The sequence below is a fragment of the Tiliqua scincoides genome, chromosome 1 (genome assembly GCF_035046505.1).
Source record: "Tiliqua scincoides isolate rTilSci1 chromosome 1, rTilSci1.hap2, whole genome shotgun sequence".
NCBI lineage: Eukaryota > Metazoa > Chordata > Lepidosauria > Squamata > Scincidae > Tiliqua > Tiliqua scincoides.
Window position 1 is genome coordinate 284,618,444 of NC_089821.1, and position 14,379 is coordinate 284,632,822.

General features: G+C 46.1%; 1 protein-coding gene across 3 annotated transcripts in view; it reads left to right on the forward strand.

Moving 5' to 3' along the window:
• Positions 1–14,379, forward strand: part of ESRRB (estrogen related receptor beta) — a 332,439-nt gene that overhangs the window by 165,996 nt on the left and 152,064 nt on the right. The gene's annotated exons all lie outside the window — the stretch shown is intronic.

Here is a 14,379-nt window from a genome sequence, read left to right on the forward strand (position 1 = left end):
GTATGGGCAGGACGTCACCACGCCCACCATCCGGGATTTTGCCCTGCCCACTGCATGGGAGGAGCAGAGGGTGACATGGGGGTCATGGGGGTGATGTGGTAGCCTCCCTCACTGGGTGATGCAAACTGTAGTGGCACCACTAACTGTCTATTCTGAATGACAGAGGCTCTACAGGGTCTGAGGGAGAGGTTTTTCCCAACCCTCCTACCTTACACCCATTCGATAGAGATGCCAAGAATTGAATCTGGAACCATATACATGCAAAGCCTGTTCTGTACTGCTAAACTGTGGCCTTGCCTCACTGTGTGGAATGGCTCATGGAATCATCAAACTGGAAGGGTTCCAGGAGAGGAGCATTATCAGCTCTGGGTCCCCAGTCTCATACTTTATTTTATTTCTTTATTGGGATCATGACATGAAAAAGGTTGAAGACCACTGAATTAACCTAAAACTACCTGTGGCAGCATCATACCTGTTTAAACCTGGGTCTGCCCCAAACACTTAACAGTGAGTGAGGGAAGGAGAAAGAGAAAGAGAGAGGGGGTCTAGTTTTTAGACTAAACGGGATGTAAAGTGTGTATGTTAAACCCTCCCTCTGCCCACACCAGTTTATCTCCCCACTGCCTGTCTGTAATGGTCACTTGTGATTCTGAAAGAAAAGTGCCTGGAGGGAGAAGTATTGAGTAAAGAACATAAGAGTTGCCCAAGTTCACATTGTGAGTGACATTGCTGTATATTTGTTTAGCCCATAGGGCAATGTTTCTCAACCAGTGGTACTCGTACCACTGTTGGTACTTGAGGTGGTGTCCAGTGGTACACACGGGGCCCTCAGACCTCCACCACCTGGCAGCGAGACCAGCAATGCAAGGTGACAAGCAGCAGTAGGAGGCTCGGCTCAGCAGGCAGAGCTCCAGTGTGCACTTTTCACGTGCTCAGAAAATCCCTCCCATCTTCTCTGAGCCTCTTACTGGTGTTGTTGTGTTGTGTCTGGCCTCCCAATCCAGAAGTAACTGGTGGTGACAACATCGCCAGTTACTTCTGGTACTTCCAATAGATGTACCATGCAATGTGGTACAGTGAGGGACAAACAGTGAGAAACACTGCTGTAGGGTATAACCAAAAGACACAAAAACAAAACATCCGTATTACTTGAGCATAATGCCATATACTATAAAAGAACATACTTCTTTTATACTATACTATAAAAGAACATACTCATGGAAGTATGTTCCATGAGCAGGCTGTTCCATATCTTGCTAAAAAGGTTGGTGTTCAAGTTGCTAATCCACATGTCTAGCTGTAATCATGGTGGATTCAGAATCTCCCACTACCTGAGGTGGCATGCCAAATGTTCCCATACCTGACGATTTGCCAGCCTCAGCTTCTTCTACTCCCTGGATTGGAAAAGTAGAAGAGAGGGAGCAAAAGAAGAAGTATGGAGAGGGGAGTGGTGGGCTAGAGCATACCCCCCCCCACTATGCTCTTTTTCTTCCACTCGGTCCCTCTCTATCCTTTTCAGCCCAGAGAGTGGCAGGAGGAGCAGTGCGCAGATGAACATCCTCTGCCAGTCTGCTGCTTGGCAACTACCTCAGTTGGTATAATGGTTGCACCAGCCCTGACTGTAATCTCATTGTTTATATAACTATCCCTGTAGTCCAGTTTATCCCCCACTGTCTCTTTCCTACATATAAGGTCTCATACTATTGGGGCTTTTCCTGTATTGACCATCAGTTGCCACAAGTGAAAACGAAGAAGAGTCCATGCTCTCCTAAGAGAGTATTTGGTAAGAACTGACAAATTGTTTCTATACTCGTGAAAAATCTTACATGTATAATATCATGGAACTCTCTCAGATCAGTTAGTGCCAAAAAAAACCCCCTCCTTGTTGTATTTACTGTCACATGAGATCGCTTACACAACCCCATTTGCCCAAATACTGTACATAATTCACTCAGCAGGTTCCCAGTCAGCTAACATTTGACCTGGGTACTTACTTCCTCATAGCTCACTCTCTTTGTCACTGCACTACTACAGCTGATTATGCTGTACTAGATACCAGCAATTTTCAACCTTTTTCATCTCACACTACACTGACAAGGCACTAACATTGTCAAGGCACACAATCGGTTTTTTGACAATTGACAAGGCACACTGCACTGCTGGTGGGCGGAGGCTCACATCCTCAAATGGCGCTACTGAATGACTCACCCCAAATTCCTGTGGCACACCTGCAGACTGTTTGTGGCACACCAATGTGCCGTGGCACAGTGGTTGAAAATCACTGCTGTATACTGTACATTTTACTTCTTTGGTAGCAGAGATTTTCACAATAAAATATGCACTGTCTGGGGAGGCCATTCTTTTTAAGGTCTCTTGTTCCAGACTAGAGCCTGGAGGGGCATTCTGTTCAAACATGGCAAGACTACAGATCAGCACCACAGAGATAACCAGACACCAATAAGTTGGATACTTAGTTTACCAACAAGTTGGGTACTAGGAGTGTGCTACCAGTTGATAGTCTAAGTAGTCACGCAGAGAGAGGTGTCTGTGAAGCAGTTCACAAAGGGAGTTTGCTTAGGAGTGAAAGGGGCCATGCTCTAGCCTAGTCTATCCAAATGACCAAGATGCCTTCTGCAGCTCTCAGTTTGCTGGAGTGGTTAATCCTCCTGAGTTTCAGGTTGATCTGGGGGTAAAGATCAGGGTTACCTTCTCAGGAATAAGGGAATGGAAGTCTGTTTGTTCCCTGGGGCAACTCTTTCTCTTCCACAAGAGTCACTAACAGGGATTCAGGGGTCCGGTTATTTTTGTTCTCTGAATCTTTGGAATCCTACTGACGGGGGTGGTGGTGTTGGTTGAGTCTATATGGCTTCTGTCTTGTAGTCTAATTATGTAAGTGGTTTCTAGAATTTAGGTTATGTGGAAGGTCAGCAGCTGTTTTTCCTATGGTTTTTTCTCCTTTTTCCTAGCCAGTACATAACGTTATATGATTCAACTACATCCCCTCTCACTCAGTGGTATTTATTTTTTTGAAGAGTTGTACCACAGATAATACTTGTTGCTCTGGTTCTTCAACATTATTTTTGTGATTGTGGTCTTGAGAATATACAGTTCCATTGGTTATAACCTGCATCTGGGTTGTCACAAGCTGTGACTTTCTAACAGCACAATCCTATACAGATTTAGTCAGAAGTAATTTCCAGTGCATTCAGTGGGAATTAATCTCAGGTGTGTGCAGGATTACAGCCTAAGTGGCAGATTTACTTAGAGATCACCATTTGGCTTGGTGAATCATAACTGGCAAGGGTCTGTAAATCTAAACTGAGGCTGCAATCCTATCCACGCTTTCTTAAGAGTAAGCCCCATTGAACACAATAGGACTTACTTCTGAGTAGACGTGCATAGGCTTGTGCTCTCTGTACATGTCAAGAGTGTAAAATACTGCATGGAAAATGCATGTACGGCATCATGTTCTCTTGGAGAGCTCTTGACCTAACAGTGAACATAATTCCTATAATGGGATCACAACATAACAAAAGTAACACAACTCTGCTAATATTCTGAACTGCACCTTCCACTGCACTGTCTATCATTTTATATCTCCAAAGATGCACTTAACGAAATATACTTGCTTCTGATACATCCTGTCTTCCACACAGGCGCATATCAATTAATTGCTTAATCTGCTCATGTGTCTAACAACCACTGGGTCCCCAGCCCAGTCCCACAGAGATGCATATCAACTAATTGCATAGGGCTACATCCTGGTACCTTTAACTTGCTTTGTATTGGCAACCTTCAGTCTCGAAAGACTATGGTATCGCGCTCTGAAAGGTGGTTCTGGCACAGCGTCTAGTGTGGCTGAAAAGGCCAATCCGGGAGTGACAATCCCTTCCACACCGGGAGCAAGTGCAGTCTGTCCCTGGTCTGTCTCCCTGGCTATGGGCCTTCCTTCTTTGCCTCTTAGCCTCAGACTGTTGGCAAAGTGTCTCTTCAAACTGGGAGAGGCCATGCTGCACAGCCTGCCTCCAAGCGGGCCGCTCAGAGGCCAGGGTTTCCCACTTGTTGAGGTCCATCCCTAAGGCCTTCAGATCCCTCTTGCAGATGTCCTTGTATCGCAGCTGTGGTCTACCTGTAGGGCGCTTTCCTTGCACGAGTTCTCCATAGAGGAGATCCTTTGGGATCCGGCCATCATCCATTCTCACGACATGACCAAGCCAACGCAGGCGTCTCTGTTTCAGCAGTGAATACATGCTAGGGATTCCAGCACGTTCCAGGACTGTGTTGTTTGGAACTTTGTCCTGCCAGGTGATGCCGAGGATGCGTCGGAGGCAGCGCATGTGGAAAGCACTCAGTTTCCTCTCCTGTTGTGGGCGAAGAGTCCATGACTCGCTGCAGTACAGAAGTGTACTCAGGACGCAAGCTCTGTAGACCTGGATCTTGGTATGTTCCGTCAGCTTCTTGTTGGACCAGACTCTCTTTGTGAGTCTGGAAAACGTGGTAGCTGCTTTACCGATGCGCCTGTTTAGCTCGGCATCGAGAGAATGAGTGTCGGAGATCGTTGAGCCAAGGTACACAAAGTCATGGACAACCTCCAGTTCATGCGAAGAGATTGTAATGCAGGGAGGTGAGTCCACATCCTGAACCATGACCTGTGTTTTCTTCAGGCTGATTGTCAGTCCAAAATCTTGGCAGGCCTTGCTAAAACGATCCATGAGCTGCTGGAGATCTTTGGCAGAGTGGGTAGTGACAGCTGCATCGTCGGCAAAGAGGAAGTCACGCAGACATTTCAGCTGGACTTTGGATTTTGCTCTCAGTCTGGAGAGGTTGAAGAGCTTTCCGTCTGATCTGGTCCGGAGATAGATGCCTTCTGTTGCAGTTCCAAAGGCCTGCTTCAGCAGGACAGCGAAGAAAATCCCAAACAGGGTTGGTGCAAGAACACAGCCCTGCTTCACTCCGCTTCGGATGTCAAAAGGGTCTGATGTGGAGCCATCGAAGACAACAGTGCCCTTCATGTCCTTGTGGAAGGATCTGATGATGCTGAGGAGCCTGGGTGGACATCCAATCTTGGGGAGAATCTTGAAGAGACCGTCTCTGCTGACCAGGTCGAAAGCCTTTGTGAGATCTATGAAGGCTATAAAGAGTGGCTGTCGTTGTTCCCTGCATTTCTCCTGCAGTTGTCTAAGGGAGAATACCATATCAGTGGTGGACCTGTTGGCTCGGAATCCACACTGCGATTCTGGATAGACGCTCTCTGCAAGTACCTGGAGCCTCTTTAGTACAACTCGGGCAAACAGCTTTCCTACAACGCTAAGGAGAGAGATGCCGCGGTAGTTGTTGCAGTCACCCCTGTCACCTTTGTTCTTGTACAGCGTGATGATGTTTGCATCCCTCATGTCTTGAGGTACTCCACCTTCTCTCCAGCAGAGACAGAAGATTTCATGCAGCTCAGTGACGATGATCTCTTTGCAGCATTTTAGGACTTCAGCAGGGATGCTGTCTTTTCCAGGTGCCTTGCCAAAGGCAAGGGAGTCCAGGGCCACGTGAAGTTCTTCTAGGGTTGGTTCACTGTCAAGCTCTTCCAGCACAGGCAGGCACTCAATGTTGTTCAGTGCTTCTTCAGTGACTACATTTTCTCTGGAATATAGCTCAGAGTAGTGCTGCACCCAGCGTTCCATCTGCTGCGCCCGATCCTGGATGACCTCGCCTGTGGCAGACTTCAGAGGGGCAATTTTCTTCTGTGTTGGACCTAGGGCCTGCTTGATACCATCATACATCCCCTTGATGTTGCCCGTGTCAGCTGCTATCTGTATCTCGGAACAGAGCTGGAGCCAGTAGTCGTTAGCACATCTCCTGGCAGTCTGTTGGACTTTGCTGCGAGCAATTCGGAGGACCTGCAGGTTGCGCTCACTGGGACAGACCTTGTATGCTGCTTGAGCTCTCCTCTTTTCCTCAATGACTGGTGTCAACTCCTCAGAGTGGGCTTCAAACCAGTCTGCCGCCTTGTTGGTCTTCTTGCCGAATATGGACAAGGCGGTGTTGTAAACGGTATTCTTTGTATAGAACTTGCTTTGTATAGAACCTTAATTAGTCAGCCAATATATGCAAGCTAAAGTGGGAACTAAAGACAACAGATCTTTGCCTTAGTAATTGGTTTGGACAATGAACTTCTGGATAATTCACAGTTTATTCAGTAACATATTTTTTTTGTAAAGAAGTGAGTCCTTCTCATGTTGGCAAAGTGCAAGAATCAGGGCCAAACTAGTTGTGACATAAATTAGGTTGTTTGGCCTGTGCATTTGTTTTTTAAAATGTAAATAGCCAGATAAGATGCTGACCTGGGTCAGAATCAGAGCTTGGGGAGAGAAGCTTTGCCTCCACCATGGTCCCAATCCAAATAACTCCCTTGCAGCTTTTTGCCCCAGGAGGGAAGCTACCATTGGTGCCCATGTCATGTCTAGTTCTGCACTCAAGAATGCAATGTGCATGGAACACATGGAGGTTAAACTATCAACAGAATTAACTGTGTTAAAGGGGGAAAGTCAGTACAATGAAATATAAGTTTCTTAGAGATAATGCAGCTGTCTAGCTTTCCAGACTTGTATCTGAGTATTTTTGTATATCTGCTTATGGGATGTTTAAAGGGCTGTCATGTCATGTTCACAAGATGTGTTTTCTACCTTTTTGAGTGAATGTTTGCCAGTGTTGCGAATTTGTAAATAAAAAGATATTATAAACAGTACTACAAGTCTACACTACTTCCTTCTCATAAGGAACTGGCTCTTTAAAATGTTTCTCCTCCAAAATATCTTACTGCTTGATCCTGTCTCTTGGCTGAGGTTGGTGAGAAAAGCCCTTCTGTGTGTCTCACTGCTGTCAGAATGATGACAAGGGAAGTGGTCTTCTCTGATGGGTGTGGAACTCCCTGCCCTGGAAAAGTCATTGCACCCCCTTGCTAATTCAGTTTGTGGCTGGTTCTTTTGCTGTGTTTTGACAAGGTTCTGTTGTTGTAATGGTCTTCAAATTTGTGCAGTTAGCTGCCTTGAGTGCTTTGCTTTGGAGTGGAAAAGTGGGACAAATGAATCTCAAAGCAAACCTCCGAAGGGGTGTCTCGGTTTGACAGTGGGAATTCCCAGTTCAATGGGAGTCTCTTTCTGAGGTTTGTCAAGCAGAAAATGTTTGGTCACTACTTTGGATTCTAGATCAAGGTGGAAAGAATACAAGTGATTTGGAAATCACCTGACAGGGCAGCCAGGCAGGCAGGCAGCAGAGGACAAATGGGACACAAAGAAGTGTGTGGGGTGCAGCTGGGGATGGGGAAACATAGATGACTGGATTTATTTATTATTCATATTCTAATTTTTCTCTGCTCGTATTTCTCCAACTGCTGGAAATAAGGATTTTCTTAACTGTCTCAGTTATTTCGTGACTTGGGAGCTCTCTCTGTGACATTGACTCTGTCTTTGAGATGGGGAGCACCCTCTAGTGGCCAAGGACATAACCACACCTCTCCACAGCTGGCAGGCGCATCTCCAGCACTGCAGGGTTTTCAACCAGCTTTTAATGTGCAAATACCACAGTACCTAGGAGGGCTCCAGGTGGAGAGGATGCAGTGGGATCTGGAGGGTGAGAACCTGCAAAACAAAGTTTGTAGTGTATCTGTTCCTAATCTTCTTTTGAAAAAATAGTACATACTGGACCTTGATGTTTAAGGCACCCCCTTACCAAACTTCGTATTTGCTTTCAGAAATGTACATTAGGTGTGCGATATTGTCAGTACTATGCAGTTTGAGGGCAGCTCATCTCCAGCCAGGGCCTCTAAGAGGAATTTTATCGGGGCATACAAAGTTTCTTTTGGGCCCCTTTGCAAAGGGGAAGGGGTGAAACAGAGCGGGGGAGAGTGGTGATGGGCAAGCAGAGTAGGGGCAGGGAGGGGCAAAACAGGGAGGGAGGAGGGTAGAGAAGTCTTTGGAGCCCAGGTCTACCAACCCATGTGGCATCAGTAGTGTCCTCAGCATCCCTAGTTGTGGTAGTGTTGCCAGCATCCCGTGCGGGCAGCAAGTCTGAGTAGATAGGAAATTGTAAGATCCCAGGAAATTTCTGGGCCTCCTTCTTTGTCTCCTGGGCCCCCCTTTTGACCATGAGCCCAGGTACAAATTATCCCCTTTACCCCCCCCCCAGGCCCTGTCTCCAGCAGTCATTTCAGGGATCACACAAATTCTTGGGTTGTCCTTCATCTGAGGGCCACTTCACACAGAATGTAATTTGCATAAGGAAATTGGCATGAGTCCTGAGTGTAAGTCATCACTTGAGATAATCATCTACACGTGCAATCCAGTATACACGTGCAATCCCCCCCATGATGATCTAAATGTAGAATTCACACATTCTCACAAAAATCCAATTTGTGTTTTCTAAGACTTTCCACTTTTTAGAAAACACAGGAAGTTCCACTGGTCTCATTTGTTTTCCATATGCACTTCGACAAATTCTATCTCCTCACACACATGTGATTTTAATTCTTTTCACACATGTAGAATACGGCTTAGTCCACTACTGAATGTGTAGGAACTCAGCTCAGGTTTCTTTTCTGCTTCCCTTAAGTGGATTAAACAAACTAAGGCGATAGTCTTTGCCTGCCTGTCACAATCTACATCAGTTAACATGTTTCTCCCGCTACAGTCACATCCTGGACTGGGGGAACAACGACTACTCCATTTTATTGGAACAGATTGTATCATCCAATTCATGTACTGGCAAAAAGCATAGGTAGTCTTATGATTCCATTTGAGTAGTCACGGCACTTTTGGATGATAGCCGGATCCCAAAGGATCTCCTCTATGGAGAACTCGTGCAAGGAAAGCGCCCTACAGGTAAACCACAGCTGCGATACAAGGACATCTGCAAGAGGGATCTGAAGGCCTTAGGAATGGACCTCAACAAGTGGGAAACCCTGGCCTCTGAGCGGCCCGCTTGGAGGCAGGCTGTGCAGTATGGCCTTTCCCAGTTTGAGGAGACACTTGGCCAACAGTCTGAGGCTAAGAGGTAAAGAAGGAAGGCCCATAGCCAGGGAGACAGACCAGGGACAGACTGCACTTGCTCCCAGTGTGGAAGGGATTGTCACTCCCGAATCGGCTTTTCAGCCACACTAGATGCTGTTCCAGAGCCACCTTTCAGAGCGCGATACCACAGTCTTTCGAGACTGAAGGTTGCCAATGAAAGTCACGGCACTTTTACAGTGCTCTGTAACTGATGATGATGACTGGTCAACTGGAGTTGAATTCAGATAAGATGTAAGCATTGATTGATAATGCCTCCATCAGATGGGAGAAGATGGAAGCACTTGCCACTGAAGGCTTAACCATTAAGCCACTAAGCCTTCTTGAGTTGTTGCTATGCACAGTGGCATAGCTACACCATCTGGTACCTGGGGAAAAAGTTTTTTGACACACCCCCTCAGAAGCACTTCTGGATTTAGTGAAAACCAGAAGTGCATTTCTACAGCCTCTGGCAGGCCTTGTAAGGCCTTCTGATGCTTGAGGAGGGCATGCATGGCGTCCCTGTGCCTCAGAAATGCCTGTCCCAGGTATGGTGCCCAGGGCAATTGCCCTCCAGTCCCCTCTTAGCTACGCCACTGGCTGTGCCTGAATAATCAAGACAGGGTTGCAGTGAAAGATTATTTTCTGCCATTCCAGCTGGGGAGAGTTGTTTCTTCTGAACTTGGCACTAGCAAATGCCACTTCTGTTTCTTGTAGCCTAAAGTCTTGATAGTTGTAATGTGCTCTGTTCAAAGCTGCCCTTGACAGTCATCCAGAGGCTGCAGCTGCTGAATTGTGCCAAAACACCAACAAGCACAGGCACCTTTTCCCCACATCACAGTCACAATGGAAGTGGGAAGCCAAACGTGCAAACTGAGCAGATCACATTGCTCCTAAGATGGTCCCTGAGAGCTCTATAAGTGAGGGCATGCAGCCAGGATAAACAGAAGATCAGATGCATGAAAACAGCGTATCCAGCCATAGCCCATTTCTCTAAGCCCAGCACCAACTTGTAACATGGGCCCTCTCTGGGCTTGTCTGTTTTTAGGATTGGTGTCTTAACTTCTCCAGGTTCCTTTGCCTACATTCCTTTGTTTCTGACTGCCTGGATTGTATTTATAGCCAGGTATGACAGTACAACATCTGTGTTTATTAATTACATGCAAGTGACAAATGCCCTTCAGGCACAGCTCCCTTTCTTTCACCTCTAGTGTCAGTTCTTGTATGTGTACCAGAGTGGAGACCTAAGGGCCCAATCCTACTCAGTGCCCGCTGGCTCACCACTGGGGCGCACTGTTGCAAATGTGCCATAAGGCACATTTGTGGGCCCTAGTGCTGGTGCTCCGCTGGTGCTAGCCCAGTCCTTGCTGGTGCTGGCCTAATGCCGGTGGAGCACTGGAGCTTCACCACTCAGTGGTCACGTGGACACTGAGCAGCAGAGAGGTAGGTGCGGGCATATGGGGGGAGGCAAGGGGAGAGGCATTCTAGGGCTGGGGGAGGCAGAGGGAAGGCGAGGGGTGGGTGGGGCAGAGGCGTGCCAGGGGAGGGAGCGGGGTGGGAGGGAAGCGGGCTGGTGGAGCTTTGCTCCACTGGATCCAGAGCCTCCGTGTTGGGCTGACCACTTGACACATTGGCTCTTCATTCTACGCTGACCTTTGGGTCTTCATAGAATCGGGTAGCCCCATTGTGGGGCTACTCAGTTTAATAATAATAAATAATAATCAACTTTATTTGTATCCCGCCCTTCTCCCTGAAAGGGACCCAGGGCAGCTTACAACATGTAAAAACAATTTTTAAAAGCATGATTTAAGACAGATAAAAACATAATAAAAAACACATTAACAGAGGCCATAAAAACAGTAGTCAGAATAAAATCAGAATAAAAAGAGCATAAAACAGCAAATCATAGAGGAATCCAGCCTGTCAAAAAGAAACTAAAAGATGTATAAAAGTGTTTAAAAAGGCCATGGAATCAGAAGGCTTGTTTAAAGAGCAGGGTCTTCAGGCCTTGCCAAAAAAACTCAAGAGAGGGAGCCATTCTCAAGGGAAGGGAGTTCCACAACGTTGGTGCCACTACTGAGAAGGCCCTATTTCTTGCCGCCGCCCCACGAACCTCCTTGGGCGGTGGCACTTGTAAAAAGGCCTTCTCTGATGACCTGAGAGGACGAGCCGGATTGTACGGGAGTAGGCGGTCTCTAAGATAGCCTGGCCCAGAACAGTATAGGGCTTTAAAGGGCAAAACCAGCACCTTGAATTGGCCCTGGAAACGAATGGGCAGCCAATGTAGTCCCCGGAGAAGCGGACTGACCGAGTCAAACCGCCTAGCTCCAGTGACCACACGGGCCGCCGCATTCTGCACTAATTGCAGTTTCCGAACTGTCTTCAGGGGCAGTCCCACATAAAGCGCGTTACAATAATCTAACCTCGATGTCACCGTAGCATGGATCACCGTGGCCAGGTCTGCACGATCCAAGTACGGCCGCAGCTGGCGCACCAGCCGAAGCTGAGCGAAGGCCCCCCTAGCCACAGCTGCCACCTGGGAATCCAGGAGCAGCTGCGAGTCCAAGTTGACCCCCAAGCTGCAGACCTGCTCCTTCAGAGGGAGTGCAACCCCATTCAGAGCAAGCTGATAATCCAGCACCTGTATCGAGGATTTCCGAACCAGGAGAGCCTCTGTCTTATCCGGATTTAATTTCAGCTTGTTAGCCCCCATCCAGATCCAGTTTACCCAGGGCAAGGGGACAAAAGTCCCCTTCTCCCAAGGAGGAGGAGGCGGCGGCTGCCTGGGGTGCACAGGATGCACTCCATTTTTGGCATTGCTGCAGCCCCGCACACCAGGCAGCTCAGGATTGTGCTGTAAGTCATTTGTTCATGCATATTCTAAAGTTTTCAAATCCTATTGACTGCACAGGTTCCCACTATACCTGGAATGTCAATGTCCCTGTTTATTACGGTGCTTGTCTCTCCTGCTGGTACACCATATGGGTTTCTCCTGGAATGGCCAGTGGGAATTAAGGAACTCTGGAACTTGTAGTTCTTGAAAGTTGCATAGGATGGCACATTCCTCAGTCTCTCAAGCTTGTGTGAGTTCCCAATCCAGGCTCTCTCTCTCTCTCTCTCTCTCTCTCTCTACCCTTCCTGCAAGAAGCTCAGTGGCATACAAGGTTCTCTCCATGCCGTACTATCTTCATATCAACACTGTGAAGTATATTGGGCAGAGAGAGAGAGAGAGAGAGAGAGAGAGAGAGAGAGAGAGAGAGAGAGAGAGAGTTAAGTGGCCTAAGGTTATCTAGAGAGCTTCATGGCTGGGTGAGAAATTTGGACTAGGAGGGGGAAGACCCAGGCTGCACTCTAACCATTACACCACACTGGATCTCTAGTAGATCACTTGATCTGGCAGCTCACTCACACTGTTCTATATTCTGTTCTCACACTGCTTCTGACTGATTCCAGTAAATCTTGCAAGATCTTACAAGAACTGGACAGTTCATATAGATATGAGTAGACAAGCTTGCATTAACAAACTCAAGCATGATTTATAAATTAGGTTCACCCTTTCCCCCTCATGATAATAGACTTGAAGCCCAGGCCAAGCCCCCCCCCCCTTCTAGGTCTGGCTTAAAGGGTGGGGGTGCCATAGCTATGGAACTCCTTCCCTTATGGGTTAAGAACAGCTCCCTCATTAGAAGTATTGTGGCAAGGACCAAAGACATTTTCATTTCAGCTAGCATTTTAGGATGGTTGGGGGTGAACTACTTTTATTCTCAATGCTGGAGGCTTTATGATTTTAATGTTGCTTTGGCTGTCTTGTTTTGGAGACTTGCTTTTAGTGGTTTATATTAATTTACATTCTGTTCTAAGCTGCTGTGGTGATTTATGGAATATGCACTGATGCTTTGGAATTCTATTGATTATTTGTTGTGTTTTATTATAAATTTGATGGTGTTTTATGATTGTTTTAATGAATGTGAATGTGTTAGCTGCCTTGAGCTCTGGGAAAGCGGAATATAAATCTTGAAATAAGTAAATAAAAGTATGCTCAAGTCCTGCTTACAGTCCTTAACCTTTCACATTGCATAAGATGATGACAATACAGTCCTTATTACAGGCTCACCAATAAGCTGCCAAATATTGTCTACAAGCTGTTAAACAGCATTGTTGTGTCATTAGAGGCTTTCTGGCAGGGCTTAAAGACATTTCTTTTTACACACGACTTCTGAGTTTCGGCTTCTTCATATGGATATTTAAAGTTTCTATGCATTTGTTTTATGGGTTTGCATTCTTTTTAGTCTTTGCTGCTGGTTTTCTGTTGTTTTGCTCCTGACTTTGAATGAGATTTTTTAGATTTTGTACTGTTTTTAGGGAATCTTAATGTTTGCATTTTTTAAATTATATTTTATAATGTTTATATTGACTTTTTGTAAACCACTTGGAATGCCCACTAGGGAGATAAAGCGGAATATAAGTTTGCAAAATAAAATAAAATAAAATAAAATAAAATAAAAGGCTGCTGCTGCAAGACTCGTAATTCTTATGAGTTAAGCAACACGGTTTGAATTCAAAGATTAGGTTAAAAGTTATGTTGCTACCAGCAAAGTATTTGGCTACAACCAGCTCCAGAAACCTGGAGGATTTGTGGTGAGTAGGGCTTACCTTTGAGCGATGGACCACCCATTTACCAGTTCTATTTCTGTTCATAGCTCTTTATCTGTCTTTGGTATTAGGCCCTTTAAAAACATTTTAATCCGATTGAGAGAGAGCCAAGGGATTCTCTTAAGAGAGGCAGTGTGGTGTAGTGGATAGAGTTTTGTTATCAAATCATGAAGACTTGCATTCAAATTCCCATTTTACCATGGGAAACCATGGGGCAGTCACTGTCTCTTACCATAATTTACCTTGCAGAGTTGCTGTGATGCTAATGGGTGGGTAGGAATGTATGCTGTCCTGTGCGCCTTGGAGGAAGGACTGGAGAGACATGCAACAAATAAATGCATTAAATAGATGGCTCAAGATGTCCTGCAGGGTTCTGTGTTTCAGGGCAAGACACATTAAACTTAACATAACAGTTGAACCCTTAACATAGCCACCTTAAATGCCCATACCAGGAGAAAGGAGGGCATAAATTCATTCAATAAATACATTTATTGCTTGTTTTCTTATAAAGCTACAGCTCAGAAAATAAAACACAAACATTAGTAATAGCTACACATTTTTAGCACTGCATCTGCCCTGATGTTTGGCAGACCTGGGCGTCTTTATTTGCACTGTAAGTCCCCAAATCTTCTCAAAGATCCATTTACAGAACACTGTCCTTTTCTAGCTCTACAGGAGACAAGCAGGCAAG